General features: G+C 42.3%; 1 protein-coding gene across 2 annotated transcripts in view; it reads left to right on the forward strand.

Moving 5' to 3' along the window:
- Window positions 1-17,063: 17,063 nt before the first annotated feature.
- EFR3A (EFR3 homolog A) overlaps window positions 17,064-20,451 on the forward strand; it is a 76,518-nt gene continuing 73,130 nt past the window's right edge. For both annotated transcript variants that reach the window (XM_036402639.2, XM_036402674.2), the window contains exon 1: window positions 17,064-17,128. The gene's annotated coding sequence lies outside the window, so the exon portion shown is untranslated. The remainder of the gene's footprint in view (window positions 17,129-20,451) is intronic.

Genomic DNA, 20,451 nt, shown 5'->3' on the forward strand with positions numbered 1-20,451 from the left:
CGCCGTCTTCTTTCCGCTGGTTGCAGCCTTTACTAGACTCTGTCCTGCACAAGGTGTGCCTACAGCCGCAAGCTGGGCACTGCCTTAGGCGCTATCCCGAAGCCAGCTCTCGGGAGAAGTGCCCCCTCGTGCTGCTAGCAGTGCTGGAGCTAGCCGGACGCTGACAATTCAGAGTCACTGCTGCATTAATCTAAACTAAAGAATGCATAAAAATGTTTCTGCAATCTGAGTGTGTAAAATACATCATAGAGTAATGCAGGAACTAGGCATCAGTGTCTCAGCATGTCCCTGGAGATCCTGAAATTAATAGCTATATTTATAACTAAATTATATTCTGAATCTTAGCAATGGCAAGGGACGTTGTGTACGAACTGAAGCATGTTGCTATTCTAGAGAGATACTGACTCACTAAAGGAGGAACAGAACTGGGTCAGCCCTAGCAAGGGCTGGATCTGTGCCTGGAAGAAGAGTACTATTATCCCTTAAATATTTCTGAAATTTCAGTTCTTCCTTGTGGGCAAAAAACTGGGGATTTATTCTGTAAAATGCAAATATTCAAAGCCTGGCAACTCTTTCCTGCTTTTGATCTCCCAGTTCTGAATGTACCTCACAGCTTGTGGGCACAGTGTCCTGTTGCCTGTCTGTCCCCTTCCCTTAGTCCCATCAAACAGCAGTCCCTGAAGGGTGCCAGAAATACTGTGGAGAATGGTCTTAAGCCTCCCTGGTGTCTGAGATCTGCTGATGGGGCCAAAACCAGGCTTTTGCAGAATGGCACTGATGTTCCCTTCATCCTTTATGAAGGATGGTGTTCCCTTCATCCTTAAACATTTATGTTTCTCTCACCCCAGCTTCATCTTTCTTGGATTCTCTCCAGAGACAGAAGTTATCAGAATAATCTGAAGTGCTCTAACACTCAGAGTAACACTGAAGGGTGAGTCAGTGTTTTAAAATTGAGGAATTGTCTACCTTTTATCATCTATATGCTCCATTCACTTCTGCAGGAGTAACAATGCATCCATAACTATTTATTTTATAAACATAGAAGTATATAATACAGGATTTGTTAGCACGTCCCATAGTATGTTGAATTAGCCTGAAATTTAAGGAGACTTCACACATTAGGGGAAAAGCTGTAATGGGTAGCCTTTTTGAGCTACTCATTTTGAATTCAAAGTCACAGTAGAGCAGCTTGGTGACATCAGTTACTGCCCTCAATTAGTTTCCTCACCATACTCATCACCACAGGAAATCTACCACCCCATCATCTAAACAGCATGAGTGTTCAGCTAAGATTTTCCTGTCTTGTAGCAGTTTCCTAATCTGTTGGGTGTTGTTCCTCAGCAAGGCATGAGATGGGAATGTAAGTAGGTCACCTTTCCAGACAGTCATCACAGCTGGAGACAGAGCTGGGAGGAAATGCTGGGCCTGAGATAACATTCAGGGAGCATCACGGAGAAATTATTCCTATTCCTCAAGTTCTCCAACCAAACTTTGGCTCACCTCCTGTCCCCTATCTTGCCCCTGCCATAGCTTCACCCAGCTACAGTTTAGTTAATGATATCATGGAAATCTATCCTCAGAATTAAAGAAAGGACCTGCTGATCAAGCTCTGCTGATCAAAATTGTTATCTGTCAAGAATTTCAAATACATAGAGACTTGTGGGAAAATACTCTTCAGGTTGGACAGGTAATCACATAAATAAATTTTTAATGAATGCTGTGGGAGAATAAAAGCAACCTCAAATGACAGCCCCAACCATTCCCATCTGCTTTGAACAGCCATTATAAACCTCCCTAACACAAGCCTAAGAGACTGAAGATGAAGAGTTGCTGGAGTTCTTAAACTTCTTAGTCTTTTTTGAGAAGAAAAGAGAAGGTTGACATCAAGGATAAATGCCAAAGCACTGTTGGGTTTTTTTCAATTTCAGTTTGCTTCAAATTCAGGATACTGCCTCCAATGGCAGGGTGCAAGAACAAGATGAACTTTAAGGTCCAATCTAACCCAAACCATTCTGTGATTCTATGATTCTTTTGACTTTTAAGTAAAGTTGCTTCTTGTCAATACAGAGCTCCTGGAAAAAAATAAAACAACTGCTCCTTCATTTATTTTTACTCCTCCTTTCACTTTATGAAGTTTTGCTCCATGAGACAGAGCAAAGTGATAGTGTGCTGTCAGCCCAGTGGAAAGGTGTAATTTTATGGACCACTTCTCTGGGGAATGGGACTGATGAGGTAGGAAATACTACGTGTCTTACAGAACATATCTTCTATAGCACTATAGCTGGGAGGGAAGAGGGGTTTATGCAAAACTGTTCCTTTAAAAAAGGTCAAATAGGGAGATAAAGCCTTCCCATCAAAAAGGCTTTGATTATGTGACAGCAACGCTTCCCATCTACCCTTTGAAAGAGTACAAGAGTACAGGGAATATTGAATACCTTCTGAGCCAATAATAAGTAGAGGCAAGATTAAAGTGACTGAGTAATTGCATCAGAAGTTTGCAATTAAAGACCAATATCTGTCTAAAAATAGTAGGATAAGATGTTAATCTTTTGCATTTTATACAATACCGGGGAAAAAAAAAGTACAGTTTGCTTTTAATATTGACATTAACATTTTTGTTGTTGATACGAAAAAAAATGTTTCACTCAGCTTTCACTTAAGAATCAAGTGCACTAATTGTAAATTAAAGCCTCTTCTCTTTTTAAAATACAAAAAGAGCAACACTGCAGCTGTAGGATGATGCCTGAGAGCACAGCCCATTTGTGTGGGACCAGAACATGTTTAGAATCTCTGACAGAAGAGACATTCAAATGAATTCTTTGGACACTATCCAAAATGAGCTCCTGCATTTGGAGATAATAGAATTGCCAGTATAAATCATATTGAAGATGGATTTGACTGCAAATGCTGTTAATGCATCTGATGGCTGACACACATCAACTATGAGCAACTATGACAAGCAAACACTTTATCCTATGCCTGTAGAGGCTAAACCTGGTTAGACTTTTTGGCAAGTGTATTTGTAGTTGCAAGAAATTGGAAGGTGGTCAGGAAATTACTGTAGTGGCTCAGAATCACACCAGGGCACAGTATTTTTTGGTTGTTACTGGGTTACTCTTCAATATACATGTTGATAGTGGTGGTTTATTTTAAATAACTGACTTCTAATAATTATTTCCATGTTACAAGCAAAGCAGATTTTAAGTTAGTTCTAAGTGAGAAACACTTCCTATAAGCAATGTTCTTCTTTTACACTGTGTGGTGGTTTGACAGGAAATGTGTTTTTTGAGATGCTGTGTTTTTGGCCAATGGATATTCAGACTTTAATATTGGCATTTAACCTGACCATTGAGACATGGACACGCCTCTGAGAACACGGAGTTAAAAGCAGGGCTCTCCCCTGGGAGGGTCCTCTTGGGTTTCCGGCGGGAAAGAGTTCGGGTCTCTCCCCCGGCCCAGCTGCTGGCTGGGCAGGGGGAGGGGAAAAGCCATGTGGCCGGGAGAGGTAGGCCTGAGCCCAGGGGTGGAAGGGTGGAAGAGAGAGAGAGAGAGAGACACCGGGAGCCATCGGGCAGCCCCCCCTGAGAGACACAGAGAGAGAGAGAGAGAGAGAGCCGCTGCCTGGGACTGTAACCTTGAAGCTTGATAAACATGGGCCTGTGCCGGCAGCACGGCTGGGACGGAGAAGAAGGGGGGGGTTCAGCCGGCCGCTTGTAGGAGCTTTTAACCCCTTTTTGGAGAATGAGAACTTTACAGAACATTGACCTTTTCTAGAAGATAGAGTGGAAGATGAGGAAGGAAATGGGCCAGTGTGAGAGAGGTCTGGGCGAGTGAGAGATAGTAGAAGAATAGAGAAGAATCCTAGTGGGAAGAGATGATGGAGTGGCTTTTGCTGGACTCTTTTTGTATAGCCATGGACAGAACCATGTTCCTTGTGATACAGAGACTGCATTCTAGGGGGAGGCAATGGCCTCAGAACCAAGAGGGTTCAGTGTTGATGCCCCTCGGCCCCAGGGGGTGAAAATATGGGGGGGGACAGGTGTCCCAAAGGAGAGATTGTTTGTGATACAGAGACTGCTCAGTGTTGATGCCCCTCGGCCCCAGGGGGTGAAAAAAAATATGGGGGGGACAGGTGTCCCAAAGGAGAGATTGTGGGGACAGGTGTCCCAAAGGAGAGACTGTGCCTTTTTTGGATCGGGACAGAGCATCCTTAAAAGACAACCCTAGAAGCAGCTCTGGTCCATGTTCAGTGGTGAGAGCACTGGACATGGAAAGGAAGAAGTCACGACGGCAGATGTACTCCGGGCGGTGCCACGAGTGACACAGAAACACACGAGGCTTCGACTGTGTTTTATGTCTTTGGTGGGAGCAGCTTTTAATCAGAATTTCAGCTCTGTAGGTAAAATTCAGCTTGATGGCAGTGACAATGTGGGCAGGAAGGGGGTAAAAGGAAAGGAGGAGACGCCTGAAGAAAACCATGCAAAATTAATGAAGGGACTGAGAAGACCAAGGGGCTGGGAGACATGCAGGGGAATTCCCCTGCTTCCTCTCCTCTCCTCTCCTCTCTTCTCCCCTTTTTCATGTATTTAGTTACATGAATATGCCAAGTTCATAAATACAAAACTGTGGCAAAGGTGTTGTTTTATCTAGTTTGTGTTGGATGCAGCAGCCTGGGAGGAGGTCATGCCCTGATGTGACATCTGTGCCTGCCAAATCTGGGACTGGTTTCAGCTTTGCTCTCAGGTGTGCCAGCTGGTCCTGCACACTCACAACCTGATTCTGTGAGCAATATGTCTTTCATTAAGGGTTCACATTAAGGGCCACCCTGAAGACAAAATTCATTAGGGCCAAAACTGATCAAAAAGTTGGCAGCCAGAAAGGGCAGCATTGCCACAGCTGGGTTACTGCTGTCTGTGAAGTGGCCTGATGCTGTCTATCATTCACATTCTTTTTCTTTAAGCACTGTAATTCATTAATTTTGTCCAGAGTGATCTAGAACTTGCCCAGCCAAGTGCTATATCATGCCATGTATATCTTAGTCCCTTGAAGCTTATTCCTGCTCTCTGGGAACAAATTCATCTGATTTTCCCAAGCTGACTGAGATGCCCAATGGAAGAGTGAAGGATTGAGTCTGTATTTAAATACTATTCAATCTGATTGAAAAACCCAAACCACACAAAAATTATAAAGAGGACATAGTTTTAAAATGCAGCTTCTTGATGTTCCTGAACTCTAAAACTATCTCAAGAAATGCTGTTCAGAAATCACTGACAGAGTTGCTTTCTGACATTGCTTTGCCTGACAGAAGGAAATTCAGTGAAATAAGCAAGATTTGTATACATGTGAACAGACAAAATTTAGCTCTGAGTTGTTCATCTGCTGTGACTGCAGTAGAAAATATTATCTGACCATATTCTGTTCTTTATCTTGGGATGATTTTGACAGAAGAGAGATGGCATTTATCCTGTATTTAACATGTCTCAGGAAATTCTGTAAAGTTTTAAATAGAAAAATATCTATAGCCCTTTCCAACCAATCCTGCCTCTGTGAATAGGTAATTACTGAGATTAAACAAGTGTCTCTAAATTGCTTATCTATTCCAATTGCTTCTATTTTCTGCTGGCTTTATGATTTGCCTTCTAAAGAAAGCATGAAAGAGATATTTCTTTTGCTTTTGAAATAGCTTGCAGAAGATATGACTTTCATTTCAGGAATAGCAACAATTTGTTGTTTCTGAGGAATAAAAACTTTATTTTGCGATCTTGAACTGGTTTTCACTTCAAAGTTTCTGAAGCAAGAGAGCTTGTATGTATTTTTAACCTTCTAAGTTGAAGATCTCATAGTATTGAAGAAAATAAAAGCAGCAAAATAAATTCTAGTTCAGTTAAAATAATAATGTGACTCCTTTCTCCAAGAAAAGTGCCATTAATGAAAGAAATTTTTTGGTAGGCTTTGGTGAGGAATGCTGAGTGATGCCAGTATGCCTCTGGAAGACTTTGAGATACAGTAGGTTGCAGGGTCTCTGCCTCCACCTAGTCTCCTCTTCCTTAGTCACCCTGAACTATAGGGTCTGTCCACCTCTCCCATAACACAAAAACCCTATCTTGTCCTTGCCAAGTACTTATAGTTTTGCAAATTTTTCAAGGAAAGAAGCAACAACACCTACTTCTCTCCACTCAGTGGTGCAGAGGGATTAAAAAACAAGATGAACCTCAGAACTAGGAGACAAGACTAGAGGGGAAGCCTCTGGAGGCACAGGAAATCAGTGGGTAGGTATTGAAAATTGCTTTTCTGCAAGGGGCCACTTGGTAGAGCAGCCACAACAGCCTTCCTCAACAAAATTCCAGAAAGTTTTCTCCATTGCACACTCTATGTCCCAAAATTTAATCTGCCTGTGCCTCAATTCAAATGAAGTAAAAGTGTCTTATCTACTCATCTCAAAATGGGGCTGTAAAAAGCAAATTAGAATGTACATTTAGTGAGGAAATAAGTATTGATGAGCACTAAGGCAAAAGTCCACCAGGAAATTAAGTTACAAAAGCAAAATCTGAAGGGGTAACAAATGCTCCACTGGGGCATACACTGAACAGGAATGAGCAAACAAATTAGAGAAGAGTTTCTCATTTGGTAAACACTAATTACTATGTACCTAGAATGTGGCAGAAGTACAAGTGGAAGCAAATGTGTGTGTATATATATATATATATATATATATGATCAGGTACATGCAGTGCAAAACTCTGTGCTTGAGTCTGAGGGAGGAAATTAGGTAGGCACACGCCACCTCCTGGCATTTCCGAAACAGAGCTTGTGACTTATTTATCCATTTCCCACATTGTAACTTTGCAGGAAAATGCAAATCTGACATATGTGCCAAATAATAATGACTAAAAAAAAAAAAAAAAATAAATTACATCTACACTGTTATTTTCAAAACAAAATCTCTTGCAAATTTTACTCCATGTAGCATTATTTCAAAATTTATGTAAAAAGACAGAGTGGATTAAAGATTATAAAACAGCTGAAAAAATCTTTTGGACCTATCAGCAGTTGGAACAGGGGGGAATTTATTTTTTTAGATATATTAAATGATGTGAGTTGACCCAAGACACTCATTACCTACCCTTAACCCTGGTATTTCAAGCTAGCAGCATTTCCTATGAAGATGAGGGATCAGCAGAGGGGCAGCGGGATTCCTGTGCCTTGGTGTCTGCTCCTAGCACAGCAGGAGGATGCTGTAGTGAGCACAGATTGTGCATTTCAACCTGTGCATTTAAACCAAGAGGGGTTCCCAGGTCCTGCTCTCCCAGTGCCACTCTGTGTGTCTTGGTACCACTGACCCCTCTGCACAGCCCCATCTCCTCCTTATATCCACGCTTCTGGCATTTCCCCCAGCCCAGGTCTGCTCTCCAAACAGACACTCTTTCCTTACACAGGGTAAAGAAACCTGAGAAATGTTTTGGGATAAAAAGGGGTGAATATCCTACTTAGTCTTGATACTCTTAAAATAGTCAATATTTTACTTCCCTAGCATAGTTTTATGTCCATTTTCCCAAGACTTATTCCTGCCCATTTTTTTTTTTTATTTTATGTATTTCCTAGGAAGTATTTTTAACATTCTAAACCAGAGGGCAAATTGGCATTAGGTCAGCACAACTCAATTAATTTCATATTAATCCTGCCAGTTCACACAGGCTGAGAATCTGGCCCACTGTGATAGGAAATTAGGTCTTTTTATAGTCAGTGGAGGCTGTCACCCACAGGCCATTTAGAAATGTATTTGGTTATTTTTATGGATGTGACATGTCCTTATCCAAAAAGTATCAACAGGAAAAACATTTTTTTTTCTGTGAACAGTGGAACCAGTAAATCTTGATTTTGCATGGGTTTGCATACCTGTACCTGTGATAATTCAAATTCTTTTCTTATTTTCATAATGATCTCATTCCATGATATTTTAGTAGCCCCCACATTCCCTCACTGCCATCTGGGAAGAAAGAAGCACAGTCAGGCCTGGCTTGGTGTTGTATCTGTGCTGTCTGCAGTTGGTTGTGTCTGTAGCTCTTAGGCACACCATGGCCAAGCCAAAAACCACCACCACCATGGCCAAGCCAAAAAAAAAAAAATACTGAGTACATGTTTTTGGTTTTTTTTTCTCAGTGAGGTCATTAATTCAGTTCACTTTTGCCTACCATTTTACAGACTTTCACAAAACCTCCAGAACCATTTTACCTGTGAGACTTCTATCATTGTCTAATGGGGCTAATATTGACCTGTTGGTTCCCAACTTATTAGAGACTGGTCAGTGTGATTGCAAAAGCCTTAAAAACCAAGGGGAAAAAAAAAGTTATGGAACATAATGTGCATTATTTGTTGCCAGTACTTTAAATGACACAGAATAAATAGTTTTGCAGAAAAAGCAAAGATTCTCGGAGCACATTCATTCTTTTCTAGTGGGTTTTAATTGGTTCCCAAAAAAAATATAATCTAGCCAACACTGAAAATGGAAGAGAATAATTAGATTCTATTTTTGAATGTCATGGTAATCAAAAATTTTGACACTATTTTCTTATTTCACAGCAAAGGGAAAAGAATACTTCAAGTGAAGATCCACAGAATATGCCAAGGTACATCAGCAGCTCAGTAGAATGGAGTGGGAACTTGATTAAAACATAAAGTCACTGATTTGAAGTATAAAATACTTGAGTGTGACCACCTGTCCACGTGGCTAGCTCTCCTTACAGACAGCATTTCAGGAAATCAGAGTTTCACATGGAATGTTTGAGGCATGACATTGTCATCCACTCTTTGGTGAAAGCTCTGTAGTTCATCCTCCTTCTGCCCTCAGCTGGAGAAGTTAATCACACAGACCTCACTTGGATATGGTACTATAACCCATTAACTTCATAGAAACACTGCCTATTCTAAAAATAAAATCTATCAAGATTCTTCATTCTGCCAGAAAAAAAATCATAATTATAAATATTCCTGTTGACAGAAAGGATGTAAAATATGTAATCCAATGAAATAAGAATGTTTCCCCTGAATAATTTTGTTGCAAAGCATACTTAAGGCAATTACTGACTTAAGAATAAAACCTCTGAATCATAAATTATTATTTGTTACCAAATACATATGTGTGTAGATATATGTCATATGAGAACCTTGCTTACTCCCTTGAGGATTCTGTAATACTGACATGATGTGGAATTGACTCTCCAAGTATATATGGCCACGGTTTTGAAAAGTATGTGGGGATTTGGGCTGCAATTTTTAGATTTTTGCTCTAAGACATCTGTGAGACTTTTCTGTCAGTGGCAGCTCAGCTCTTCCTGGGAATTTAAAAAAAATGTAGTCATTCCAATCCATTTTTGCTGTCCCTCTGACAGATGTCATCCCAGTGAGCAGAGCTGTCACTGAGAACTCTCACTTGAGATGAAACTGGGGAAAAAAACTGATATCAAGCAGGAGCTGCTGGATGGTCTGGGGTGTGGAATTGGCAGGAACTCTCTGCTTTGCTTTTCACGGCTGGTTAATATCGTCACTTTGTATCCACCATGGCTCCTGACAAAATTAACAATGGCAGAGTGAAAGTGCTAACACAGGCCCTGGGGATTTTATCTCTGCAGTTTAACAACGCTGTAATGGGTTGACCTTGGCTGGATGGTCTGGGGTGTGGAATTGGCAGGAACTCTCTGCTTTGCTTTTCACGGCTGGTTAATATCGTCACTTTGTATCCACCATGGCTCCTGACAAAATTAACAATGGCAGAGTGAAAGTGCTAACACAGGCCCTGGGGATTTTATCTCTGCAGTTTAACAACGCTGTAATGGGTTGACCTTGGCTGGATGCCAGGTGCTCACCAAGCTGCTCTATCACTTCCCAGTAGGGCAGGGGAGAGAAAAATAAGGAAAACAACTGCTAGGCTGAGATATAGCAGTTTAGGGTCTGTGAGTGCATAAGCAAAGGAAAACAAAAATTGATCTCTACTTCCCACTGGTGATCAATGTTCAGCCACTTCCCAAGAATCAGGGCTTCAACACGTGGAGCAGTTGCTCTGGAAGGCAGAGTTTGTTAAATAACAAATTCCTCCATTCCTCCTCCCTGCCTTAGCTTTTATATCTGAGGTGATGCCATGGAATATCCATTTGGATAATTTGAGTCAGCTGGCCTGCTTGTGTCCCCTCCCAGGATCTTGCCCACTCCCAGCCCCTGACAGGGGAGCAGGGGAGGAATGTTACAGAGACAGCACAGCTGCTGTGCCAGCAGTGCTCAGCAGTAGCCAAAACACTCATGTGTAATCAACACCCCTCCAGCTACCAATGCAAAGCACAGCACTGAGAGGGCTGCTAAGGAAAAGTGACCTCTCCCTCAGTCAGGCCCAATACAGTCTCCATCCCTTATTCCATACCATGAGTCATACTCAAATCCCACATAATTTATATATCTTCCAGTGTTCCATTCTATTTATTTGTCATTACTGGAATCCATTCTTTCCCACACACATAACTTGAACTATGTCCCTAAACCATCTTCATACCTGACACAGATTTTCATTAACCTTTATCCGTCATCCTTTCACAGATAAATATTATTTTGCCATTTCATGGGCTTCCTTCACCCTTCCAGATCCATGACTTGGAGTACAGTGGGCTTCTGATCCTTGATAACTCTGGCTTCTTGGAGTGACCTTGGGTTTCCCCTGAGGTCCCTTGTGTCTTAGGTTACAATGTAAGATGTAACCAAAAGTACGTATTCTATCACCATCTGTTAAAACCAGGTGGAGCAGTGTTCTTTATCTCTTCCATGACCCATCCCTCATAACTCCCTCTGGGTGGGATATCTTCTGTTAATGGGCCATCAAGTCTCACTGCATGACTGATAACATCACAGCATCCCATTGTGAGATGCTCTGCCCAGGGGGAGGAGCCAAGCATTCCTACCTGGATATAATCTGGGCTTTGGAACACCACAGGCAGCCTTATCCACTGGATTCCCAGAGGAAGACCAGGCCCATCTACACCACCACTGGACGTTCAGAGGAAGACCATACCCTTCTACAGGATCACTGCTGCAACAGGACCACTTCTATTACTCCAAGAGCACTGCAGCCACCATTAGATTGGACTGCTACCAACACTCTTAATAACAGGGTTGTCAGGTTGTGTTCTGACTCTGTCAGTGTTTTGTACAATTGCATTTATTTTAATTTTCCTATCAAATTGTAGTTCTGACTTGGGCTCTCCCACTGGTTTGCTTTCAAACCAGTACACTTTACCAGAGGCTCCAGGTGACACTCTGCTCCCTGCGGCAGTGTAGAGCGTATTCTGCATGGCTGGTCCTGCTAATACAGGACCAAGAGTTGTTTCATCTTTGATCTGCTCAAAGGCCTCCTGTTGCTCAAGGCCACACTCAAAATATTTCTTCTTCTGGATCACTTGATAAAGGGGCCAACAAGCTGACTATAACCTGGAATGTGCATTCTCCCAAACCCCACTAGGACTAGGAAAGCTTGTGTTATCTTCCTGTTAGCCAGTGAGGACAGCTATTTTGTTAACCACCTTCATGGATTGCATCTATCCTGCCATTTTATTTCCCAAGAACTTGATCTCCCGTTGTTACAAAGGGAGTGAAAGCTTAGACAAGTCCTGCCTTTGACTCAGATTTCTGGCAGTAGCTCTGTTCGATGCAGCCTGCAAACCAAATTGCTCTCGCTTGCAAGTTCTTAAGAATGGCTGATTAAGTCTATTATAAAATGAATTATTTATTGAACAGATACAAGATTAACAGATACAAGATTTTAAACAGAATACTTACTAAAGTAACAAAAAGAACTGTGAGTAGATAAAAAATACAGTGCACGATAAAAATGTTACCACCGAATTGATGATGGAGTACACATAGAATCCTTTCACTCAACTTCCAGGGAAGTGACCACAAAGTTTGCACCCAAACTTTGGGGAAAAGCCCTACACATTTCCAGGATGTGTGTAGGAGACTTATGATTTGGTGAAAGTTTTGTGTAGTATTTATAGTTTGTAAAGTGAAGTGTCTGTCAGTCAGAAATTCCAGCTTATCTCCCTACAGCATGTTCTCAAGGCCAGATGTTTATTGTCAGCTGGGAATTCCACCTCTGGCACCAGAGACAACTCCCTACCAGACAAATGTCCAGTCTGGGTGATCTCACCAATTTATGTGAGGGGGAGAATGCCCAGAGCTGTCACACCAGCTGATAGAACAGATAAGCTCTTCTGTGGTAGGGGGGAGAGTCCTACTTCACCTGTGCAGGTCCCTTTATCTTACTTTGTTTTATGGCAAGAGCAGCTTTCAGATGCATTTGGATTTTTTTTTCTTTCTCAAAAATTTGTTCTGCTGTATTGCCCCACACAATGATATCATCAATGTATTGCAGGTGTTCTGAAGCTCCACCTTTTCCTGTGCAGTCTGGGTCAGTCCATGGCAGATGGTTGGGCTGTGTTTCCACCCATGGGGCAGTCAATTCCAGGTATACTGGACACTCCTACAAGCAAAAGCAATCTTTGGTCTGCACTCTGCTGCCAGTGGGACTGAGAAGAATGCATCAGTGATATCAATTGTGGCACCACTTGGCTGCCTTTGACTCCTGCTAATATTGGAATTCCAACACATCCAGCACGGCGGCACTCAGAGGCAGCATGACTTCATTCAGGCCACGACAATCCACTATCAGCCTCCGCTCCCCATTAGACTTTTGCACTGGCTACATGGGTCTGGTAGAAACATATCAACTACATTTGGATGGTAATAAAATGTTGTAGTTGCCACCCATTTATAGAATCAACCATAAAAATGCAAGGTTGGAAAAATATGACAAAAACACATATTAACAAAATTACCATTTGGTGTCTCATTATATAGTTATAACATTTCATTTTAATTTCATGACATGCCTCTGATTGGCTTTCATTAGCTTTCACTGTTGAAAGCTGAAATTAATGTTATAATGGATTATAACTGTTCAGCAACTGGATTATTAATGTTCACTAATGCACCCATTACTCATTTCTGTGAATGAGTACTGAATATTCCCTTATCTCTTTATCTGCAACATTTTACAATTAACATTATCCTTCTTACACAGGTATGAAGCCATTATCAGCTTTCTATTATTCCTGCATTATATTGTTATTGGGGTACGTTAATTTTTTTGGATTTTTTACTTTATTTTTTTCTTTAAAAGTCCTTGAAGAGCTCATTCTCTTAGACCATTTAAGGCTAACTAATTCTTGATACCTTTTGAACCTCCATGAGCACTTCAAACTGAAGTACTTTTTGCTGCTTGCTGTAAATACTGAACATTTCATTGCAGTCTTAGGTGACTTAGTAATCCAATCAGAAAATTAAGAACTGCTGCTGCTAAATTACTCATGCAATTCACATTTCATTATTGGCTGCTGAACAAGATGTTTCAGTCTCACACTTTAGCTATTACTCAAGTGAAAGCTCTAAAAGTTCTGCTAATATAATAATCACAGAATCACAGAATGGATAAGGCTGGAAGGGACTACAGTGGGTCATCTGCTCCAACTTCCCTGCTGAGGCAGGGTCATCCCATAGCACATGGCACAGGATTGTATTCAGACAGTTCTTAAATATCTCCAGTAAGGGTGACTCCACCAACTCTCTGGACAATCTGTGCCAGTGCTGAGTCATCCACACAGTAAAGTTCTTCCTCATATTCAGATGGAACTTTCTGGGCATCAGTTTCTGCCCATTGCCTCTTGGCCTGTTGCTGGGCACCACTGAGCAGAGCCTGTTTGTCCTCTGACCCCTCCCTACAGACACTGACAGCCATTGATGAGGTCCCCTCTCAGCTGTCTCTTCCCAAGGCTGAACAGGCCCAGCTCCCTCCAATTACCTCTCTTGCTATCCAATGGACTGCTCCAAAATGATGACCATCACTTTTTAAAGAACTGTAAAAGGAGGTCACTTGGGCCATGGAGTTTTGGGCATATGTGGACCAGCATGTGTACAAACTGTTGCTCCACGAGATTTAGGAGATATTCAAGCAAAACTGGCCAGTCCACTTTGACGGGCTTGGGATGAGGGGGTGTAAAACCAGATAGTTTGGCTGCAAATTACCCATGCAGCAATGTTTTATGTATGCAATTCAACTTTTTCTTAACCTTACTGGGTAGTTTGATTGTCAGCCTAGATGTGGTCAAAGGATCAGGTCCATCTTTCATTGACAGTAAATGGAAAACTGGCATTGGACAAAAAGGTGTCCAGATACTCTTCTGCTGTCCTAACTAAAATTAAAAATTCTTGTAATTCACAACTAAATTTGCTACCCATTACATAACATATAAGGAAGCTCAAAGAGATCAACACATATATTCATAGACTACAGCTGTTTCCTCTGTTTTGAAACTGAATTAGGAAAACAGTTGTTTTAAACAACAGCACTACAATTATGCTAAGAGCTTTATTGAATTTTATTAAGTATTACATACAACATGGTTTATGTAATAATGTAATAAAAGAAACATATCAGCTGTCTTCAAACAAACCTCAATCCCAAAACTGTATTTATTCTGTTATCTGAGCTCTGTAAGGCTACTCCACACAGATGTGCTTAAAACAATAAAAATGGGGCAAAACATTTTGAAAACCCTCAGAGAATAAAAAGTATTCATCACAGAAACAGGATCTATGATGTAGGGCAACTTAAACTGGTTTCAAACTGTTTTAGAGAAATCAGGATGCTCCTCACAGTCTTACATTTAATATCTGTGAGCAGTGGCTCCAACCTGGCTTGCTCTTGTTTTGTTTAGACAACTAGTAAGATCTAGCAATTGCACTGGTTGCCAGCATTCTGCTGAAACCATATGGTATGATAAGAATGTTGGAGCCTGCATGCCCTTATGCACAGAGAAAAGAAAAATGAGACAAATAGCTGGAATAAAACACTTCAGTGAAGAGAGCAGATTGTAGCTGATGGTTAGAAAGATGATCTTTGAACTAAAGCTGCATCTGAAATGAGTTAAAACCATAATAATACATTTGAATTTTTGGCTGATTGAAAAAAATTAAAACTTTCCTCTAGGTTTTAGAAAATGAGGAGGATTATTATCACCAGCTGTACTTAAAGGACAAAGGGCAAATGTAGATCTATGTAGTTCTGACTGTTGTTGGCAGAAACCTTAAGAAATTGGCTGCTAATGCCAACATGTTCTGCTTTGCAGGCAGTAACTCAATACACATATTTATGGAAGGCTGAATGTTCACTGTGTCTCATCACTTTCATTATGTTTGGCCCCAAGAGTTCAAAGCTATAAGCTGTATTTCAGAAATTATATAAATGAATAAGAAAGACTACAGTTTATTCATTTAACTTGCTCAGTTGCACCCACATGTGAGAGCCTGTCCAATTTTTGCAAATTAACATGTTTTGGATACTGCTGAAAACTGTGAGACATGTAGACATCTCACTTCCTCAGTTTCACATTTTTAGGGATTGTTTTCAAGGAACACTGATCCTGTTTCTACTATTGGTGAAAGAAAAGCTTCAAGTAGTTTCAAAAGCATAAGAAAATGAAATGCTAGTTTTTAACAGATACAACATAAGCAGAACTGAAGTCACTGAAAGATATAAACTCAAATGGATTGACATGTTCTCCTTTAGAAGGAACTACAACAGAAAATGGGCTTTTAGGGCTATAGGCTAGATCCATGGGCCAAGACCAATGAATGAGGTTCAACAAGGCAAAGTGCCAGGTGCTGCACTTGGGTCACAACAGCTGCATGCAGCACTGCAGGCTCAGGGAATAGTGGCTGGAAAGATGCTGGTGGAAAAGGCCCTGGGGGTGCTGGTCAACAGTGGCTGAACAGGAGCCAATGTTTGCTCAGGTGGCCAGGAAAGTCAATGGTATCTGGCCTGTATCAGCAACAGTGTGAGAGCATTGAGTGTTGCTCTGTACTCAGCACTGGTGAGGCCACACCTCAACTCCTGTGTTCAGTTTTCAGCTCCTCCTGACAAAAATCACATTGAGGTGCTGCAGCATGTCCAGAAAAGGACAACAGGGCTGGGGAAGGGGCTGGAGCAGAAGTCTGATAAGGAGCAGCTTATCAGAGGGAGCTCGGGGTTTTTAGCCTGGGGAAAGGGAGGCTCAGGAGGACCTTCTTGTTCTCAACAGCTGCCTGGAAGTAGGTTGTGTCCAGGTGGGGGTCAGTCACTTTTTCCAGGCAAAAAGCAACAGGACAAGAGGAAATGGCCTCAAGTTGCAGCAGGGGAGGTTCAAGTTGGACATCAGGAGAACGTTCTTCACTGAAAGGGTGGTTTAGCGTTGGAAAAGGGTGCCCAGGGAGGTGCTGGTGTTAAACCACTGGACCTGGCACTCAGTGCCCTGGTCTGCTTGACAAGGTGATAGGTTGGGTTCAATGATCTTGGAGGTCTTTTCCAGCCTTAACGATTCTGTGAAAGACTTCCACTTTCCTCTTGCTTGTCTGGAAAATCTGGTATTAAAGGCATCATCAGATCTGGAAGCTGGAAGTATTATTTCAAAGAAAACAGACTAAGAGGTTTTGCTGCCTTGGGCTTCCCTGATTTTCAGGGGGATTTGGCATCACGGTCTGTGTAGGTGAATTTGAACTTCGGTTTCAGAGGAGCGTCCAGCACCGCTCACCCTCTCCCACCCTTTCCTTCAGTGCATGGCTCAGAGGAGCCCAGCGCAGCGCCCGAGCCGGACCCACCGGACCCGGCACCAACTCCCGCCCGCGGCACCGAGCCGCCCTCACGGCGCGGGGCCGGGCACGGGACACGGCCAGCGCCGCCCCCAGCAGCCGGCGAGCCCACGCCGCAAGTGCCTCTGGGAGTTGTGGTCCGCTTCGGCGGCCTCTGCCCGCCCGGCCCGCGCCTGGCGGGGCTCCATGCCCCGGGCCTGTCCCTCCGTGCCATGTCGGGGCACTTCTTCGTCCGTCGCGACCCCTCGGCGTCCTCTCTGTCTAGGAGGGATGGAGGGAAAAGTAAAAGGAACTACTCCAGATAGAACTACAGCTCCCGGCGTGCACTGCGCTACAGACCAGTCAACGGGGCGGGAGGAGCCAGTGAAGATGGCCGCTGCTAAACGGAGCCGGATGGGAGGCTGAGGTGAGTTTGGGGCAGCCGGGCAGTGCTTCTGCCACTCGCGTCCACCCTCGCAGTCTCCTCCTCGTTGCGATCTCTCTCTTCTTTCCCTTCTCCACGCTTGGGAACGAGGAGGACGCGCCAGAGGGGTGGGCGCTAAGGGAATGGCGGGAGTCTCGGGCCGCCAGGCTGGCGCGGGGGAAGAAGCCTCCGGGCATGGCCTCAGCCTGGACCCGCCGGGGCAGCGGCTCGGGCGGTCCCTGTGGCCGCTGCTCCCGGTGGAAGGGCTGGCAGGCTGGCTCCCGGAGGAAGGGCTGGCAGGCTGGCTCCCGGTGGAAGGGCTGGCAGGCTGGCTCCCGGTGGAAGGGCTGGCAGGCTGGCTCCCGGTGGAAGGGCTGGCAGGCTGGCTCCCGGTGGAAGGGCTGGCTCTCCGGCTCTCCGGCTCTCCGGCTCTCCGGCTCTCCGCCTCCCCGCCTCCGGACGAGCTCCGGGGACAGCGAGCGGATCCCCCCGCTTTCACCGGGCGGGGCTGTGGCTTTGAGAGTTCCCTCAGCAGGTTTTCCTCAAATGGACCTTAAGACAGCGAGATAATAACTGAACACAATGTAAATTGGCAGGAGGGCGACACTGTGAGCTTTCTTGGCTTCTTCTTTGAAGTTAATTGTGCATCACGGAGCCATGCTTTAGGTAATTGAGGTGTGGGTTCACAAATCCTGTGACTGAAAACCATAGTACAACGTCTCTTTTTGGATACATCTAGAAAGGTATCCCGTGGTCCTTTGAGCTGAGATACAAGGAAGAAAAGATTGTGGTGTACATTGTGTCTATGCTGCTGTAGGACTTGGGGGAAGCCTATAACTAACTTTAAACCAGAGTTTGAGTTGCTGTATCAAAACCCAGTTTGCTAGCCCAGGTGTTTCACTTTGCAGAGCTACATCAATGTTTGCTGTGCAAACTGAGTAGGTAAACTAAACGCAGTTAACAGCCAAAGCTTTGGGATTTTATAGGTAGTTACTTCCTAAAGCATTTGTGATTAATTCTAAATAATATGAAATATTTCTCAAGTATGTTCGGGGCATCTTGCTTGAAGACTTGGTGTTAAATGCTCTTAAACATATGGTAAAATTTTTTTGAGAAATTGGTGGCTTGGAGAGGAAATCTTGATTGTAGTGCTCTGATAGGCCTAAAGGCTTATCCATAGGTTTAATTTAAACCTTTTGACAACAATTTTAATATTTGTCTAAAAAAGGCTGCTAGAATGAGATTGAGTTCTGATTCAGGGAAAAAACTTACAAAAAGGTAATTAAAATACACTTTGTGATTAAGCATCTGTTTTAGATGTTGCCAATGTTTGCTGTTCATGATGGACAGTAACTTCTCTCTACTTCTGATTCAAACTCGTGCAGTAGAAAAGAATGAAAAAATTTTATGTTGCATGTAAGTTGAAGGGGGTGTGAAAATACTCACCAGAGTTGGCATTATAATTCAATAATAATGATAAAATCTAAATTATAAAAAGTACGGGTTAGAAACAGCTTTATTTGGTGTCAGTGACTTTTAACTGCCCAGCTTAGCTCCATAAGGAAGTAATCCTTGTAAAGTTACCACACGATTTTTAAACAATTTGAAGATATGTGATTTTTTGAAGTAAAAGCAAATAATGTTTTCTGTAGTTGCATTCTGTCTTGGGTAAGAGAGCAGGGTAGTCTCATTAACTGAGCCAGCTTCATACATGGCATTTCCTCTCCAGTTGAGAAAGGTAATTCAGATTAAAGTCAGACATTTCCCAGAATTACTGTGGTATGTAAATCCATTTTATATTGCATTTTTTGGGTTCTGGGAATCACAGTTGGAGCTTAACTGTCTATACTTAGGAATGAACATGTGATTTATTAATCTTGCATTGCACTGGCCATTTGCCTACTTTCAAAGCTAAAGGCATTGATTAATTTTTCAAAGAGGAAATATGAGTGGGGAGCTAAGTGATTTATAAAGTAAATGTGCAGTGGATTTTTAATTTTTCAGTTCATGTCTGTGTGGCTGTGAGAGGTGCTTAAGCCTCTGCCTTTATTTGGCTTAAGTTGGAGGAAGGAAAAGGAGCCCAGATGGCAATTTCATTTTGTAGACTCAAAATCAATTTAAATATTTATGGTGTTACATAATAACATAACAGAGGGCTTATTGGAAGAAAATAGAAAATCTCAGGTATGCTGACTTCTCTTGCTTTACCTGTAGCACAAGGTTATATAATTTTTTCCATTTTAGGTCTTTTAGAGAGGTCCATTGTATTAGGGCGTACAGGAAAACAATCTCTGCTTTTCTGTTTGGCTTTCAATGCCATTTCTGGAATAAGAAATATTTGTGCTTATAAACTAGCCTTCAATTTCAGATCCTGGGTTAGTTAATAAAAAAAAAAAGGAACAAGCTGTATTTTTATCCTTGTTCTGATGAACAATAAATTTGCCTTGGGTTTCCTAGCCAAATGATGTAAAATCATCTCAAAAGAAAACTGAGGGTTTTTCTGTAGAAGAACAATTTTGTGTGTCATGCAAGTGTTCCTCTGTCTTTTAAGGTACATTAACTAGCTTTGCACCTTGATTATCATTACATTTAGAACTATTGATATATCCTTAGAAAAAACACAATGACCTTAGTCCTCCCCAGAAAAGTAGGTAAGATTTTGTTTACCTTCTTAATATCCAGGAGTCAGTTGCTTTGGTGAAGAAAACAGTGTGTAGTATTTGATATCCAGAAGTTGCATCTGGTGATCTGTCACGTGTCACAAATTGACATGGAATGTGTTAAACAGCAAGTGTTAGGCTTGGAAACTAAATGATATCACATGATTGTCCATAGTTCCTTTTGATTAGCTAAGTTCTGCTTCATCAGATTGGGGGGGGGGGCAGTTTCCCTCTTTTGTTAGGTAAAATTTTAGCTCAGTGACAAATAGCTGAGCAAACTCAAGAGTGGAAAGTTTCTTGGTTTGGTTTGGTTTAGTTCAGTTCTGCTGTAACAGGTGACAGCATGTGTGGATGAAACTTGGTCCTAGGCCAAGTGAGACAGTGATTGAAGACTTTATGGAGAGGAAATTGTGTGCTCTGTTCTGCATGTAGCAGCCAGGCCACCTCCATGTGGAATTTTTGGTCCTGTTACAGATCATAAAATGATTAAAACCCCAGTGAATTACTTTAAAACAGATATTTTCTATATGTCTTAGTTGATACAACTTTTCTAGTAATCTATGCAGAAGACTCTTCTAAAAGTCTTGTAAAAGTGAGTTTACTTTGCTGGCAGCAGTAGTTGTGTTTTAGGAAAATGTATTGAATTCCTGATTGCTGGAGATGGTC

Source organism: Molothrus ater, chromosome 1, assembly GCF_012460135.2.
Source record: "Molothrus ater isolate BHLD 08-10-18 breed brown headed cowbird chromosome 1, BPBGC_Mater_1.1, whole genome shotgun sequence".
NCBI lineage: Eukaryota > Metazoa > Chordata > Aves > Passeriformes > Icteridae > Molothrus > Molothrus ater.